The 18095-nt window shown below is 45.5% G+C and overlaps 1 pseudogene; it reads right to left on the bottom strand.

The window, feature by feature from the left end:
* Window positions 1-15231: 15231 nt before the first annotated feature.
* On the bottom strand, window positions 15232-17350 carry LOC111377348 (annotated as a pseudogene).
* Between the last annotated feature and the right edge of the window lie 745 nt (window positions 17351-18095).

Genomic DNA, 18095 nt, shown 5'->3' with positions numbered 1-18095 from the left:
CTACTTCGGTTTCTCCATTTGTTGGTTCCAGTAGTGGCGCCAATTCCGGATCTAGGATGTAGAAGATCTTTAGTGCAATGAGAATGAACTTCAAGTTGTCTTTCCATCGAGTATAGTTCGTTCCATCGAATCGATCTAACCACACCAAGTCTTGATTCATGAGTTTGATTGTTGCCAAAGTTGTCTTGCCTTCCATTGCAAAATTATCGTTTGAGATTATTGGAGAAAATTCACCAGATTGGAGTAGAGATCACAAAATATGAACTGGAAATGCCAATAACAAGATAATCACGAACTTGTATCAATGAATGGCTTGAACACGATATCGTTGTCCTCAAACGATATTTACTCCTTCTCCTATGAATTTGAGATGTTTTGAAGGTTGTTGGCAAATGGTTTGCAGGATTATAACAAGTCTTGCAAGGATTTAAGCACCAAAGCACAAGTGCAAATCCTAGAAACTTGAAGAACATAAAGGATGAATATGAATATGGCTTTTAAAGACTTTGGTCTTTGATTTTGGAAGTAATATGAAACCTTGATGTTTTTGTAATGTTTTGCCTTCAACATGGATCCAATATATATAGGCATATACTATGTTGCGTGTTGTCACACTTGGCCAACCTACCTGGGACAATGGCACACAATGCCGAGGTGGGCTACATCCGAACTGCTTCGAGCCGAAGTCTATCTGTCGAGGCTCCTTTTTGTCCGAGGCCCATTGACCGAGGCCTACGAACCGAAGTCAGGCTGCTGGAATCTGCTGAGAGCAGCTGAGGCCCTCAAGTGGAAGTATCATGACAAATGGCCGAAGCCCCGAAGCTGATGCGCGAGCCTCTGAACCACAAGGAAACATCCTCCATGGTCACTTCTCCCAAGAGATCGCCTGCACAGATCTTATTCGAATGATTGATGGAACGTTTGTCATAAACATAAAGGTCAAGTCTTGTCACTAGCATGGAGGCCCTGCACAAGCAATAAATGCGCCGCAAGCTAGCAAGTCAAGCCCCATACCTAGGAAAAGATGTTTGAACTAAAGAGATGAGGCCACGTGCCACTTCATCCAAGGGCTCCCATTTCATATGTACTACTATAAATACTTCCCTTGGGTAATATCAAAAGGCTAATGTAAAAATCAATACAAAGAACTACATTTACTCAACTCTCTCTCATTTTACTTGCAATACACAAATCGAGTTTATACACATTTACATATACATTTATGAACACCGGTTGGTAATTATTGTACAATCGGATTACGAACAACCCGTCGAATTTCGAACGTCACCGTCTCGCGTCGTTGGGCTACTCCCACGCCCTTTGAACCGCTCATTTTAGACCGTCCACATGTCTTAACGTGTTGGACATTCGCCCACGCAAGCGCGGGTGGGGACCGACATCTATTGGCGCACTTTTTGAGGTCAACAGATTGGCGCCGTCGGTGGGAAACCATACCATAACCACGAGCAACCATGTGGTAAAAGCTTACTGAAAAACATTTGGGCAACCCCCCTTGAAAAAGGATTTGTTCTTGAAAAAGAACAGGAAGAACCCCTATCACTTGGACAAATCTAAGTTTGATAAAAGAAAAATGAGTTCTAACGAAGATACTCTCCCCCGGAGGGTAAGAGAAAGCACGAATGTGCCTCCCCAGCAGCTCGGCCGAGGCTCCACCACCACCAAAGGAGAGGTGGAATGCGTGCGACAACACGACTGTCAAGAGAAATGGCTACCATGGCAGCCAACATGAGGGATATTGCCAACCAAAACTTGGCCATGAGGGAGCTCATGGCCCAAATGCAAGGCCAGGGAAGCTTCCCCATTCCTCCATACGCCCCACACAGGCACTATCAGCAAGAGGACAAGGTTCAGAGTCATAGGGCTGCCTCGCCAGACTATGGCCGAGGTGGAAGCCCGTTCGAGAGGGAAGTGGGAGTCGACATTTCCTCCAACTATGCTTCTGGCCGACCCACCGAGGCCCAAATGAGCCACGATGATTTTTCACCTCCATATGAGCAAGATCCAAGACATAGGAGAGCTGGCAGTGTTTTTGACAGAATCAGTCCCGTCGAACCGAAGCTCAGTCAACAGCAAGCTCAGCACCCTCGGACGAGGCCACAACCTCCACCTCCAATGCCCCAGCAGCCGGAGAGAAGGCATGAAAATGCCCCCCGTGCTGCCCCGCCTAGAAGTAGGCCGCAAGGGAGGGAGAAAGAGGCTAGGAACTGGCCCGGACCCTCTCACCAACAACCAAGGTACGAGGCCGATGACTACGATTCTGATGAGCAGCAGAGGTCCTGTGACTTGGACGATGATGATGAGAACCTGCCATTCTTAAGAGAACTAAGGAATGCCCAGATCCCGAGCCACTACGTCATGCCAAAAATACCAAAGTATGACGGGAGAGGCGACCCGGAGAAGCACCTCGACGCTTACAAAACTCACATGAGCCTAAGGGGTGTCACCCCAGCCGTGAAGTGCAGGGCTTTCCACTTAACCCTCAGTGGAGCGGCTGAAATCTGGTATAGCAGGTTGCCACCTGGGAGCATCCGAAGCTGGCCCGAGTTCAAGATAACATTCTTGAAGCGATTCGCAGTGAGCAAGGAAGGAGAGACCCCCATCCAGCGTCTCCAAGACATGAGACAGGCACATGGGGAGTCCCTAAAGAGCTTTCTATCACGCTTTACCGATGAGATGACTTACTGCGTATAGGTCACCGACAAAGAAGCACTATCTGCATTGAGGGGAGGCCTGAACATGAATACCCTATTCTAGAGGGATGTGCAGAATCAAGACCCCACCACTTATGATGCCCTACTAGAGATGATGAGAAGGGAGATAATCAATGAAGAATTGATTGAGCATAGGAACAAGGCAAGCAGAGGCCTCCCACCTCCTCAAAGGCAGCGAGGTAGGGGTCCGACCTCCCATCTCATGGACTACCAGATGAACCAAACCAGAAATGAGAACTCTGGACAAGCACTGGCCACCACAACTCTGAACGCGGTTCCTACCTTGGCATATGAGGATGTCAACCCAATTGCTGACCCACATCAGATGGAGGCCCAGCAGGGACCCCGCAGAGGGAGAGGCCGAGGCCGAGGCTTTGCACCTAGAAATAGGTCCAATCCGAACCTCCTAGGATACTGTTTGCACCACAGGTCCTACGGACATGACACCGCAGATTGCAGAGACTATGCACACCGCTACCGGCAGGAACCCGCCAGAGACAGACATGATTCGCCCCAGGCAAACAGGCCCCCGCCCAGGCACAACAATCGACGTGGGCGTGAGGGGGCCGCTCCCCGTCAAAGGGATGAATCCCCACGACGAAGGGAGCATGATGCAGAAAAGCCCAGGGAAGGGCGTAGGCACCGAAGAAATCGGCATGCTCAAGATGAGGCCCCTATCCACGAGGTGGATACCATATTTGGAGGCTCTTATGTTGGTGGTAAAACACGAAACGCCAAAAGAAATTATGCTCGGGAGGCTAAACACCCTCCTTTGACGAGTTACATTGTGGACAATAGCTCCCAAAGAAATCAAGTACCACCCATTGTCTTCACCCAGGAAGACACCGAAGGAGTTCATTACCCCCATTGCGATGTGCTTATGGTGAGGGCTGTCATAGCCCGGAATGGGCTCAAACGAATGCTAGTCGACAACGGCAGCTCTGTTAACATCCTGTTTAGGTCCGCCTTTGACAAAATGATATTGGACCATCAGTTGACGCCCACCACCACTCCATTGTACGGATTTACCGGAGATAGCATCACTCCGAGGGGAAAGATAACACTGGCAGTGGAGATGGGAGAGTCTCCTAAAACTATGATGAATTTCATGGAATTCCTCATAGTTGATAGCCGGTCGGCTTACCACGGAGTCTTAGGCAGACCAGCCCTAATGAAATTGGGAGCAGTCACTTCCATCCACCACCTATGCATGAAATTCCCGACAGAAAACGGGGTGGCAACGGTGAGAGGCGACCAAAGAGGCTCGAGAGAGTGCTATCTAAGCTCCATTAAGAAGGTAGAGCCCCTAGACGTCCACGTGATCATGGCTGATGTGGTCATGGCGGATGTCCCAGGTGACGCTCCCACTGAACAAGATGTTGATATGATTGATGCGCCGCTTAATCCGGAGGTGCTGATCATTGATGAGATTGATCCCCGCATAATGGAACATGAGCCTCAAGCATCCCCTGTAGAGGAACTTGAGAGCTTCTCGACCGACCCCCGAGACCCTTCCAAGGTGCTGAAGGTAGGCAAAGGCCTATCCAACATTTTGAGAGAAAAGATTAAGGACTTCCTAGGTAAGAACCTTGACATCTTTGCTTGGAGGCATGAGGACATGGTGGGCATTGACCCCAAGGTCAGCTGCCACCACTTGAAAATTGATCCTAAGGTTGCTCCGCATAGACAAAAAAGGAGAGCCCTCAACCCTGAGAGGTATGAAGCCCTGAAGGAAGAGGTTCAGAAGCTCATCGAAAATGGCTTCATCAGGGAGGCCACCTATCCGAGGTGGGTTTCCAACCCAGTCCTGGTTAAGAAACACAATGGCAAATGGAGGGTATGCATCGACTTTACCAACCTCAATAGAGCTTGCCCGAAAGACAGCTTTCCGCTTCCAAGGATTGACCAATTGGTAGACTCCACGACCGGGCACGAGTTGTTGAGCTTCATTGATGCATACTCCGGCTACAACCAAATCCCCATGCATCCGGTTGATGAAGAGCACACCTCTTTCATCACGGACCGAGGTCTCTCTTGCTATAGAATGATGCCCTTCGGGTTGAAAAACGCCGGAGCAACCTACCAAAGACTCGTGAACAAAATGTTTACGGATCTCATTGGCAAGACAATGGAGGTCTACGTGGATGACATGCTGGTGAAGAGTTTAGAAGTAGAGGACCACATAGCGCACCTCAACAATACCTTCCAAATCCTCAGAAGGTACAGGATGAGGCTCAACCCACTTAAATCTGCCTTTGGGGTGGCTTCCGGCAAGTTCTTGGAGTACATGGTCAACTAACGAGGAATCGAGGCCAACCCCGAGAAGATTGAGGCTTTGTGCCAGATGAGGTCCCCCCCAAAAGCCAAAGGAAGTGCAAAGCTTAACTGGACGAGTGACAGCACTTAATCGCTTCGTCTCCAAAGCGACTGACAAGTGCCTCCCATTTTTCAAAGTGCTCAAGGCTGGGAAGAAATTCCAATGGACTGAGGAATGTGAAGAGGCCTTCCAAGGCCTGAAAAGGCACCTGGGATAGGCCCCCCTCCTCTCCAAGCCGAAGCCCGGTGATATCTTGCAATTATATATGGCCGTCTCCAATGAGGCCATCAGTTCGGTTCTGATTCGAGAAGAAGGGTCCACCCAACTCCCCGTCTACTATACGAATAAAGCACTCCTATCGCCGAAAACCCGTTACCCCGATATGGAGAAGCTCGCTCTGGCCTTAATCACGGCCTCCAGAAAATTGAGACCCTACTTCCAAGCTCATACCATCCATGTACTTACAAATTTTCCCCTCAAGCAGGTACTCCAAAAGCCCGATGCCTCAGGAAGACTATTGAAATGGGCAGTGGAACTAAGTGAATTCGACCTTGTGTTCAAGGCTAGGGCAGCCATCAAGGGACAAGCCTTAGCTGACTTTGTGGCTGAATTCGCTAACCTACCCGAGGTGGATGCAATTATGGAACCCATTGAGCCCCCCACGTGGAGCCTCTTCGTCGATGGTTCAGCTAGGGAGCTCGGCTCAGGCGCCGGTGTTGTCCTCATCAGCCCCAAGGGTCACAAGCTCACCTCGGTGGTGAGGTTCGGATTCAAAGCCACCAATAATGTAGCGGAGTATGAGGCACTCCTTGCGGGCCCCAGACTGGCCAAGAAAATGTAAGTAAAGAGGCTACTCATCAGTAGTGACTCCCAGCTAGTTGTTAGCCAGGTCAATGGTAACTTCTCAGCCAAAGACAAAACGATGGCCTCCTATCTGAAAATGGTGATGAACCTCATCCCGTCCTTTGAAAAGTTCGAGTTAATCCAAATTCCCCGCATCGAAAACACACATGCGGATGTACTCTCAAAGCTTGCTAGTAGCAAAGACTCAGAGCTACTCACAGTAGTGCCTATTGAGCACCTCTTCCTGCCTTCTACCGAGGCCCCTAATGTCATGTGGGTTGCGGGAACTCCCACCTGGATGCAATCGATCATAGCATATCTGAAGGACCAGGTGCTGCCCACCAACAAGAATGAGGCTTATAAGCTAAGGAGGAGGTCGGCCCACTTCCTCTTCATTGATGACATTCTCTACAAAAGAAGTTTCTTCTCTCCACTCTTACGATACGTCGGAGGAAAAGAGGCTACCTACATACTAAGAGAAATCCAAGAGGGAGTGTGCGGCAACCACTCCGGAGACCTATCTCTGGCACAAAAAATACTGAGGCAAGGGTACTACTGGCCTACCATGAAACGGGACGCCCTCGAATTCGTACGAAAATGCGATAAATGCCAATAATTCTCTCCCGTGCAAAGATAACCATCACAGGACTTGACTGCAGTCTCCAGCCCCTGACCTTTCTCAAAATGGGGCGTGGACCTCATAGGTCCCCTACCTAAGGGTAGAAGAGGTGCAAGTTTCGCAATAGTGGCCATTGATTACTTCACAAAGTGGGTCGAAGCTGAACCACTGGCAAAAATCACAGAAGCTAACACTTCCAAGTTCCTATAGAAAAATATTATTTGCCGGTTCGGAATTCCCTACTCGATCGTCTCAGACAATGGAAGACAGTTTGACAACAAAAGGGTCAGAGAACTATGTGAGGAGCTCGGCATAAAGAAACACTTCTCCACACCTGACCACCCTCAAGCAAATGGCCAAGTTGAAGCCGTAAACAAAACTATCAAGCACGTCCTAAAAAGGAAGCTTGATGCATCCAAAGGAGCTTGGGTTGATGAGCTGCCCCAAGTACTTTGGACGATCCGAACCACCACTAGGACCCCAACCAGGGAGACCCCTTTTTCATGACATATGGGACTGAGGCGATGAGCCCCGTGGAGGTCGGACTTCCATCTCCACAGCGTCTGCACTTCAGCGAAGTAACTAACGACGAGCTTCGGAGGCTCGACCTCGATTTCATTGAAGAGAGAAGAGACAACTCCCAGCTGAAGCTCGGCACCTATCAAAGAAAAATGACAAAGTACTTCAACTCCAAAGTCAAGAAGAAGTCATTCCGAATCAACGACCTTATACTCAGAAGGGTCTTCCTATCTTCAAAAGAACCTGGTTCCGGTTCCCTAGGCCCGAATTGGAAAGGCCCATACAAAATCAGAGAGGAAGTTCGACCTGGCACCTACTGGATTGAAGACATGGACGGCAAGGCACAACCCCGTCCATGGAACATTGAGCACCTCAGGATCTATTATCAATAAATTGTACCAACAAGCTGGATGATATTCCCCAGCCTTTGTAATATTTCTATGGTTCAATAAAATTCATTGGTTAAATCAACGTGTCGTACTGCGTCGTCACCTTGGAGGAGAGGCTCGAGTCCCACATCTGGACCACCTCGCTTGAACTCCGAGGCTCTAGCACATCCCTTCCCTTTGGCCTTGCTGAACGCCAAGGAGAGAAGCCTCAACATAGTTGTACCATCCACCATGTCTGAGATGCGTCGTCACCTCGGAGGAGAGGCTCGGGACCCACCTCTGGTCCACCTCGCTTGAACTTCGAGGCGCTAGCACATGCCTCCCTTTGACCTTGCTGAACGCCAAGGGGAGAAGCCTCAACATGGCTGCACCATCCACCATGTCTGAGATGCGTCGTCACCTCGGAGGAGAGGCTCGGGACCCACCCCTGGGCCACCTCGCTTGATCTCCGAGGCGCTAGCACATGCCTCCCTTTGGCCTCGCTGAACGCCAAGGGGAGAAGCCTCAACATGGCTGCACCATCCCCCATGTCTGAGATGCGTCGTCACCTCGGAGGAGAGGCTCGGGTCCCACCTCTGGGCCACCTCGCTTGAACTCCGAGGCGCTAGCACATGCCTCCCTTTGGCCTCGCTGAACGCCAAGGGGAGAAGCCACCACAGCTACAGTCTGAGGCTCCAACAGTTCATCTCCTTAAGTTATGTTCATTTGCTTAAGTCCGAGGCTCACACAGTTCATCTCCTTAAGTTATGTTCATTTGCTTAAGTCCGAGGCTCACACAGTTCATCTCCTTAAGTTATGTTCATTTGCTTAAGTGTTGTTCATTTGCTTAAGTTCGAGGCTCACACAGTTCCTTAAGTTATGTTCGCTTATTTCAGTCCGAGGCTCATACAGTTGACTGATTGAAGTCAAGGTACCAAGTTAAAGTTATTTAGTTCGTGCTCTTATCAACTTCCAGTTCGTTTGTTTATCGAGGCACAAAAACTTGGATAAAGAACAACAATGAATGAAGAAAAACATTATATGAATATTCAAAAGGGATTACAAAGGAGGGCCTCTGGCCATTACATTCAAAGTATTGAAAAGGAAAACCTAGTCTAAGCCTGGCTAGATGGCGGAGGCGCCTCAGCACTTGGGGCTTCGGCAACTTGGGCATCAGTAGTTGCTTCCTCTGCCTCAGCACTTGGGGCTTCGGCATCAGCTGCCTCATCACTCTACACCTCCTCAGCTGGGGTCAGAGGAACCTCATCCACAAATTCAGACCTGAGTTGAGTAAGATCCAAGTTGGGATACAGCTCCTCCGCCCGTTCCATCACCTCGGCATAGGCGAAGTTCCTCCAGTATGCACTGAAGCTCTTATATTCCTCAGTTGTATGGAAGTTGGCGATGTATTCCTTCACTGCCTCCTCCCCTGCAGTTTGGGCCTCTTCCCTTGCATGAGAGGCGTCGTTCATGTACCACTTCATTTGGCCCTCCAGATACTTATAAGCCTCTTGAGCACCTGTCAAGGAGAGATTTGCCTTCTCCAGGGCCTCAGCAGTCACCTTTTGGTGCTCATTGGAGACCTCCACCTTCTTTGTTAAGGAGGCCACCTCGCACTGTGACTCGTATACTTCCTTTCTTAAGGCCTCGATCTGGGCCAGTGCAGACTCAAGCTTCGCCGATTCTTCAACTTTTTGGGCCTTGGCTTCTTCAGCCTCGGCCTGAGCAGCTTTCAGCTCCTCTGCGAGGGAGGCCATCTTCCCTTCCGAGGCCTGGGTCCTTGTTTGAAATTCACTAAGGGCCTCCTTGCATTCAAGCGTGAGGTCGAAAGTCCTGACGCTCTGGCTTACTAATGCCCTTGTCAGATTAGTGGCATCGCAAGCGGAGGTGTGCAGCTGCCACCTCTCTGTCTAGAACTTGTAGAAGCTCTCAGTGGTGCTTCGGATCTCTTCAGGGAGAGCCTCCACCAAGGTCGGGGCCAGTGCCTCCTCCCTCCCAGCTAAGAAGCTCGGAGACTTCCCCTTCTCACGGACCAGTTTTTGCTTCGCCGCCTCCTACTCGGTAGCCTCCGAAGTGCACCTAGTAGCCTCTGCTCTAGCCTCCTCAGCCTCTGCCTCTCTAACCATCTCAATTTTGATGGCCTTCGAGGCGGCTGCAAGCAACTTCGACTCGTTAGTTTGCTTTGCCTCATGGGACACAGAGGTCCCGAATTTCCCAGCCGAGCTGGAGATATGCACTAGCTTCCTCTTTTTTGTCTCCTCAGGGACCTTCTCCTTCCCCCGAGTCTCCTTCGGCTTCTCCTGCCTCTGAGGTGTTGCCTCCTCTGAGGCCCACGGAGTACAGTCCTTGGACAGGCGTTCAACCCTACCTCGGACTTCCTTCGCCCCACTGGAGCCCGGCTTCAGAGGCCTCGCCTTCACAGTAGAAGTGACCTTCAGAATGGAAGCCATATCTGGAGTTGGGTACTCCCTCTTCTTGAATTTATCTGCACAATACATTAGGTCAGCATCAGTATCAGAACAAAAGGATAAGAAAATTGTAACTATGGGAGCTTCGTACCTCTGGATGCCATCAGCTCAAAGTCCAGAAAATAGCGACTCCTGTCAATCAAGTGGTCGAAGTGGTGAAGCTTCAGAGGCCTCATGTAGATGTCCTCTATTACCTCGAACTCCTCGTGGCTGAGCTCGAACCTCGTACTACTATCTGCAAAGGAAGTCCCAACAGTCAGACAAATTCAAACCTTAGCTTCAGAAAACAAGTAGGGTCTGGGAGACTCACGAGCTTCGTAGTACTGGGTCGGCACGGTGCAAGTAAGGGCTTTGTCCCCCTCCACTGCTTGCCACTTACCTCGCACCCAGAACCAAGACTCCTTCCACCCCTTGATAGAGGAAGGAAGTCCCACCACAAAAGGTGCGTGAGCCCCCCAAGGCGAGGGGTAGTACCACTCCCTAGACTCCTTCCCAATCACCCGAGGCTGGAATAGGGTCATAAATACATGGAGAGTCATGTCCTCCCCAAGTGACACTTCCTTCCACAGGAAGTACGAGCCGACCAGCTGGCTCCACCCATTTGACAGAACCTGGGTCAGCGACAACATGAAGTTCCTAAGCACCGCCCTGAAGAAGGGGTGCAGAGGTAGACGCATACCTGCCTTGAACAGGTATTCACTAACGGCCACGCAGCCGGTCCTCGGATAGCAGGCCCGCTCGTTCGGCTCGGGGACTAACATTTCTATGGAGTGGGGTACACTATACCTCTCCCTAAGTTTCCCGAATCTCTTCCACGTCATGTTCGAAGGTACCCTAGACGCCCTCCACTCCTGGGTATAATCTACAGGCTCCTCGGTCATGGCAAACCTATCCACCTCGGACTCCCCCATCTGACTGACCCCATAGTCTAAATACACCACTGTCACTAGCTCCCTACCCGAAGTGGACTCCATTTTTTCGGTAAAAAGACAGTAAGATGGTATTTTCTGCAAAAAAAATACCTAAGGGAATTCGACACAAATGGAGATTGGCCGGAAATTGAAATTACAGTCAACCTCGACGCCGGGAAAATTTGAAGATTTAAGAGAATATCAGAGTGCAAGTGTTCGAAAATCCTGAAAAATGGGATTTCCTCACATTTTATAGAGGTCTAAGACGAACCCCGACCGTTAGATCGAATCTCAATCAATCTGAGCCCTCAATTTTAGATCCAATCCGAGGCGTTGAATTCAAAGGGTTTTTCAATTCTACGCCTCAGATTCATGCGTGCCTCCCACGCACCTCTTCCAGCGCGTATGCTTCTAGAAGCACCAGCTGCCCTCATAATTGCGTTTTTAATACGACGGCAGCAGGTGCCTTGGAAGTCGTAATGGTTCAGCCACTTTTCCTCGAAAACAAGCACAAGACACCAAATCATTGGCTCAGCTATCAAGGCACAATCATTACCATTGGACCTCGACTTCATCTCTACATCCAGCCATCAAGCCTCGCAGGTTCTTTTCCTCAACCACCTCGGCTTCCTCTATCATTCAGCAACAAGCCTCGCAGGTTCGGTTCCTCAACCACCTCGGCTTCATCTCTACATTTAGCCAACAAACCTCGCAGGTTCGATTTCTCAAACCACCTCGGCTTCATCTCTACATTCAACCATCAAACCTCGCGGGTTCGGTTCCTCAACCACCTCGACTTCCTCCATCATTCAGCAACAAGCCTCGCAGGTTCGGTTCCTCAACCACCTCGACTTCATCTCTACATTTAGCCAACAAGCCTCGCAGGTTCGGTTTCTTAAACCACCTCGGCTTCATCTCTACGTTCAGCCATCAAGCCTCGCGAGTTCAGTTCCTCAACCACCTCGGCTCCCTCTTCATCATTCAGCAACAAGCCTGGCAGGTTCGGTTCCTCAACCACTTCGGCTTCATCTTCAAAAGTTCAACACCTCGCCTACTTCATCGCTCACCCACAGCAACACTTTTATAACTCCAACCATTATATAAATATCTGCACTTGGACTTGGGGGACTATTATTTGGGGTTCAAAAATTCTTTCAATTTTTACTCCATTAAAGTCCACGCATTACATAAATAGATATACTTGGACTTGGGGGACTATTGTTGCGTGTTGTCACACTTGGCCAACCTACCTGGGACAATGGCCCACTCACGGCGATCCACGTGGCATTCCTGCCGAGGTGGCACACAATGCCGAGGTGGGCTACATCCGAACTACTTCGCGTCGAAGTCCATCTATCGAGGCTCCTTTTTGTCCGAGGCCCATTGACCGAGGCCTACGAACCGAAGCCAGGCTGCTGGAACCTGTTGAGAGCAACTAAGGCCCTCAAGTGGAAGTATCATGACAAATGGCCGAAGCCCCGAAGCTAATGCGCGAGCCTCTGAACCACAAGGAAACATCCTCCATGGTCACTTCTCCCAAGAGATCGCCTGCACAGATCTTATTCGAATGATTGATGAAACATTTGTCATAAGCATAAAGGTCAAGTCTTGTCACTAGCATGGAGGCCCTGCACAAGAAATAAATGCGCCGCAAGCTAGAAAGTCAAGCCCCATACCTAGGAAAAGATGTTTGAACTAAAGAGATGAGGTCACGTGCCACTTCATCCAAGGGCTCCCATTTTATATGTACTACTATAAATACTTCCCTTGGGTAATATCAAAAGGCTAATTCTAGAATCAATACAAAGAATTACAGAATCAATACAAAGAATTACATTTACTCAACTCTCTCTCATTTTACTTGCAATACACAAATCGAGTTTATACACATTTACATATACATTTATGAACACCGATTGGTAATTATTGTATAATCGGATTACTAACAACCCGCCGGATTCCGAACGTCACCGTCCTGCATCGTTGGGCTACTCCCACGCCTTTTGAACCGCTCGTTTTAGACCGTCCACGTGTCTTAGCGTATTGGACATTCGCCCATGCAAGCGCGGGTGGGACCGGTATCTGTTGGCACACTTTTTGGGGTCAACACACTACATTCACGAAATGGTACCAAACTTTGAACAAAAATTCACCAAATTCACCAAATTTGAATTTAGAACGGGAGAAAACGGCCTCCAATGGTCAAATAATTGTACCATGCGACCGCAATGTACAAACCCATGCGGTCGCATGGTTTGCCCATGCCAAGACCAAATGGTCTCGGCATAAGGCCATGTGACCGCATGATTATAGCATGGAACAATTTATTTATTTATTTATTTTTATTATTGTTGTTGTTTATTTTGAACAACAAATCACAGCAAATTCTCCATTTGCAACCAACGTTTGTACATTTTTTTGTGTACTTTTAACCAAATCAATAGACTTCAAAAATTGTGAATTCCTAATTTAACCAGTGAATAAGTGAACCCAATCCTCATGGATTGGAGACCTAATTGTAACAAGTTATTTTTGATGAGATGTCCACCAATAACAACACGTATCTTTATACTTGGTCCCCCATTGACAATGTCGAAACACAAAGCATCTATGTCCTTAATTGTCACTTTCACCATTTCTTTAATTGTCACTTTCACCATTGAATTAGAGCCAAAAATCCTCCAAAAACATTATTGTGTTTAATCCAACAAAAATTGAGCCAGGAAATAAATGAATGCTTTGAAGCCTAATGGTCAGAACTTAACCAACTTGAAATTTTAATTTTTTGTGTAAACTTGACTAGGTCTAGATGTTGACCTGATTTTTTGCAACAACGACGTGACAACATGTCGGACCCATTCATGTTTTTACAAGCAAATTTCGGGTCGTTTGTATTGGAAAATCACAGCAATAATGCACGTGGGAGATACTCTACAACGCGAGATGAGAACATTCGAGTATCGACAATGTAATCAAGGGTAATTGCAAAACCAAAGATAAATCGCAAACAACTCTGAAAATAAAATGAATCCAAACTCAAATACCGAGACGAGCAAGAGAGGGTTATAATTTCAAGTATATGAAGTTTTTATATATTTGTCCCATCCTTTAATATGTTCCAAGACTTGCTATTTATAGGGTTAAGACCGATGTGGTTATCGTTGGATCAGAATCACGTGACCTCATCCCATTAACCGAAACCTCCCATCACTTTATGTCATCCATTAATTACATTGATAAGGCTTGGTCGCCCTATATTTTAGGCTAACATTTCTGATACTTATTAATAAAAATTTTACATCAATCATTCCTACATATACTTTTCAAATCCGCTTTAAAGGCAGCAAGGGGATCTTTGGATGTGCAGAAGTTCAGTCAAAAAGAGATAGTGCTTCAGCAAAAAACTACGAATGAAGACAGTGCTTCGGCCAAAAACCAGCATGTTCCCTTTCATTATTTTTGCTCTTATTGATTGCCAGATGTCTACATGCGTTGTCTCCACATGGTTTTGACGCGGCCACCATTGAGAGCTTCGGATGTGAGGCGTAACATTAGGTAATAATTGAATTTGAGTATTCACACACGTCGAGCAAAGATAGTTAAAAGTTATTTTTATAGCATTATTTATGAGGTTATTGTGAATTAATTAATCATTTTTGAATGTAAAGTCATTTTGGTGAATTGTCTAAGCGAATCTTGCTTTTATTTTTACTTGTGTGTGATAGTAGGGACGACGAAAACGTTAAATTTGGAGATATTAGACAAGAATTGCTGTGAAATAAGAGGGAAAACGAGAAAACAATACGAAGGTGATGATTAAAGAAGGTAACATATTTGAAGTTGAAGAATGGATAGAATGTGTATATATAGATAGGCTTGGACGTCCTATCAATAAGTGCATTTGCAACTTTGATGGCTATGGTAGGCAGCACAAGTAGCATCCAGTGGTTGTCACATGAAGTTTATATAGTGATGGCAGTGGCGATGACAGTGACATTAACATTGACATTGACAATGACAAATATTTAGAAATTCATGTGATTAGGCCTCAGTTTGTCATTCATTATTTGAAAAATTAAAGAGTTTTGAATAATATTTTTTTGAGAATGTGTGATTAAAAAGTAAAGAAACTTCATTGATTTGTGTAAAAAAAATTATTGTGTAAATGTGTGGTGGAAAAATCATTCTGTGGTAAAAAATTTAAAATTTTAAAGGTTATCAAATAGGTGCTAAGTAACTACAACTTCGGCCACGCTCTATGGTGAAGAAGCAAAAATAAGACTGAGCTCATGTAAGTACAAGTACTAAGGTCATTCTTTCATAGTGGACAACACAACCTAACCTTAACTGGCTTAGCACATATAAAAGTCAAGAAGTCGAGGACTTGCCACTGATGATAAGTGTTGGCACAATATGCATTTAATTTGATAATAAACAGTAAAAGCTAGCACGACAATGGAAGTTTGATTAATTTTACGTCAATAGGCACGAAATTGAACAAAAGCCTATTGTTATGAAAAATACCATACATTTGGATCATTTATTGAATGTTTAAGTACAACTTTCCATTCAAACCAAGAGAGAACCTTCCATCACCGCGGTGGCTTTTCCTCGAATTAATACTCTCTGATTATTCTCATCAAGATGAAGATATAGCACGGCACTTCTTGGTGATGCCTAATTCACACACAAATTGGCAAGGTCAAGACTAGACGTCTTGAAAATGTAAAATTTGTTTGTATTCTTTATTCTGTGCGCATGAGAGAGGAAGTACCTGATACGCTACAAAATCACATTTTCCGAGCCTTTTGCTCCAGTACGGCGCCAAGGAACAATGTGCACTTCCACAAACATAATCCTGAATAACGTAAAATACGTACCAAGAAATCTGATTATATCCACAACTCTGATGTTCGGCATCAAAAGTACCGATATAATGTAGAATCATTGGATAAAAGCAAGTAGATCAAAGAGGTTCACAATCAAACTACAGCATCCTACCTCATTCAGGCCTAATTTTCGGCAGAAAAGGCGACTAACAAAGTCATATCCTGATCCAGCAGGAGCAGGTCCTGTAATTAAAATTCCTCTACCTGGGCAGTTTTTTATCTGATCAAATTGTGGTTCTACTTCTGCTACTTCCTTCCCTGATGGTAACACAACCTGCCAAAAGAAAAATCTTATAAGAATGTCCGTATTGTCTAATCACCTTACCAGACATGTCATAAATGAAGATAAAATGGAAAACGCACAAAGAGATCATTTTCTAGTGTGGTCTTCTTGATCTCCATCACCGAAGCACCATTCAAGCTTTTTGAAACTGCCATAACATCAGCCGCATAATCATATTCCATTATTGGGATGACCGGAAAGTTTAGTTCAATGAACCAGTTCTCTGTCGAACCACCATTCTGAAAGTGGGATGAATCTGAATCCTTAGCGTGTGATATTCTTTTCGCAGTCAATAATCCCGACAGGGTCGAAAACTCAATCATATCAGCATTTACTAGAGAAAGTGGGATGCTGCTAATGTTGCATGTCCACAAATTTTAACCTGCAAACAACTAGTATTCTTACAGATTGATATTCATGGCTATGGTCTTTGTACTTGTGTTCAGATTGCTAGAAGGATAGTAGGGTCATTTTACAAGCTTGGTTAGGATAAATTAGACTTTTTGCCTATTAGTTTTTTTTTAAAATCTCGTATTCTCTTTTTGTAACACGAGTTTTTAAGTTCTTTGAAACCATAGCCTTTTTGCTCTTTTCAATGTTTCTTTTAACTTTGATTCATAAGATTCACGGTCTCGAAAATGCAACCATACAAGATACGTTAAGAAGGCAATCATAAATAATTAATGTAAAGTAACAAAGTCTATGCACAAACTGCACCGAGGCACTAAGACCTTGTGGAGCTTATCGGAGCGAAACACCCAGATTTAAGTTTTCGATGAAATGGCTAATATGTTATCAGATACATTCACGTAAAACACCGAGATTTAAGTTTCACCATCACTAATCTGAAAAGTTACCACCGTCGTGACCTTTCTAACAGCTTAAATTCTTAGACAATGCAATACTTGATGACTATGGCTGCATTACATGAACTACAAAATGTAGAACTAAAAAGTCCATGGTTGAGAGGATGAAAGGAAAAATGAAAAATTAAACCTCTGAGACAGTGGTGAACCAGCGAAGGAGGAATCTGGGGATGAGGGGTGCATTGGCGGAGTCAGAGTGAGTAAGCCGAGTCAAATAACAAGTTACAGGTGAATTGAACTCACGCGCCACCGCTTTTAACCACTCTTCATCTCTCTCCTCCTCCAGCAAGCATACCGCCGCCGGGTTTCCCTTGAATGCCTCGTCGGTAAATGCATCGACCTGTTTTTAGAATGTTAAAGCACTTCATGCAGGAAAATAAACATTGAATTCATTCAAACTTTAAGCTCCATTGAGAATGCACAGAATCTATCGGGTAAGTGTGTGTATGAAAAACGAAAAGATTAGATTACCACACAGTACTTCAACTTCGTCGCCATAGATCATTACTGGTATATTGACTTCACAAAAATGGGGCTCAAGAACAGGCTTACTTTTCTTATTTTCTTGTCCAATTATATAGGCCTTTTTTTATTGAGTTTGTTTTATTAATATACTCTTATTTAATTTATCTAATTATAACCAATTTTTTCACTTAATTTTGAAATTGTACAAATATAAATAAAGATAAACTAGAAAAGTTATTGACAAAAATTACTTTTTCACTAACATTAAATAAGATTCTTAATTTGTGTGAAAAACAAAACAAATCTACATAAATAGGACGGTGGGAATACTTAAAATTGGACGATGCCACTTGAACACAATTTTTTTTTTCCCCCTTTTTATATCATTGTTGACATTACAAGTGTTATTAACAATTAATTGGGTGAAAAATTGTCTAATAGCGAATTGTCACGTGGCAAAGTGTAAAACTTGGTCTACACCATAATGTACACCAAATATGATTGCTTAAAATTTACTCATAAGTTAACCTAGAGATGCGATGTAAGGGAAAGTATTATTCAGATATCATTTTATATTTGCACGAGATAAATGAAGAAACAATAAAATAATGTATATAAATAAAGAATTCAAACCCGTAACTTAAGATTTATATGAAGAATTCAAACCCGTGACTTAAGATTTATATAAAGATTTTCCACTACACGCTGAACATTGACTGTCTGTTTGCACTGCTGTAGGCAAAAGACTGATTTTTGGGGTTCACTGTTGTTTATTTAACGAGTTAATTAAACGAGTGCTCATCGAACTTGTACCA

The sequence above is a fragment of the Olea europaea genome, unplaced genomic scaffold (assembly GCF_002742605.1).
Source record: "Olea europaea var. sylvestris unplaced genomic scaffold, O_europaea_v1 scaffold1641, whole genome shotgun sequence".
In the NCBI taxonomy this organism is placed as follows: Eukaryota; Viridiplantae; Streptophyta; class Magnoliopsida; order Lamiales; family Oleaceae; genus Olea; species Olea europaea.
This window is presented reverse-complemented; position numbering and strand designations above follow the sequence as displayed.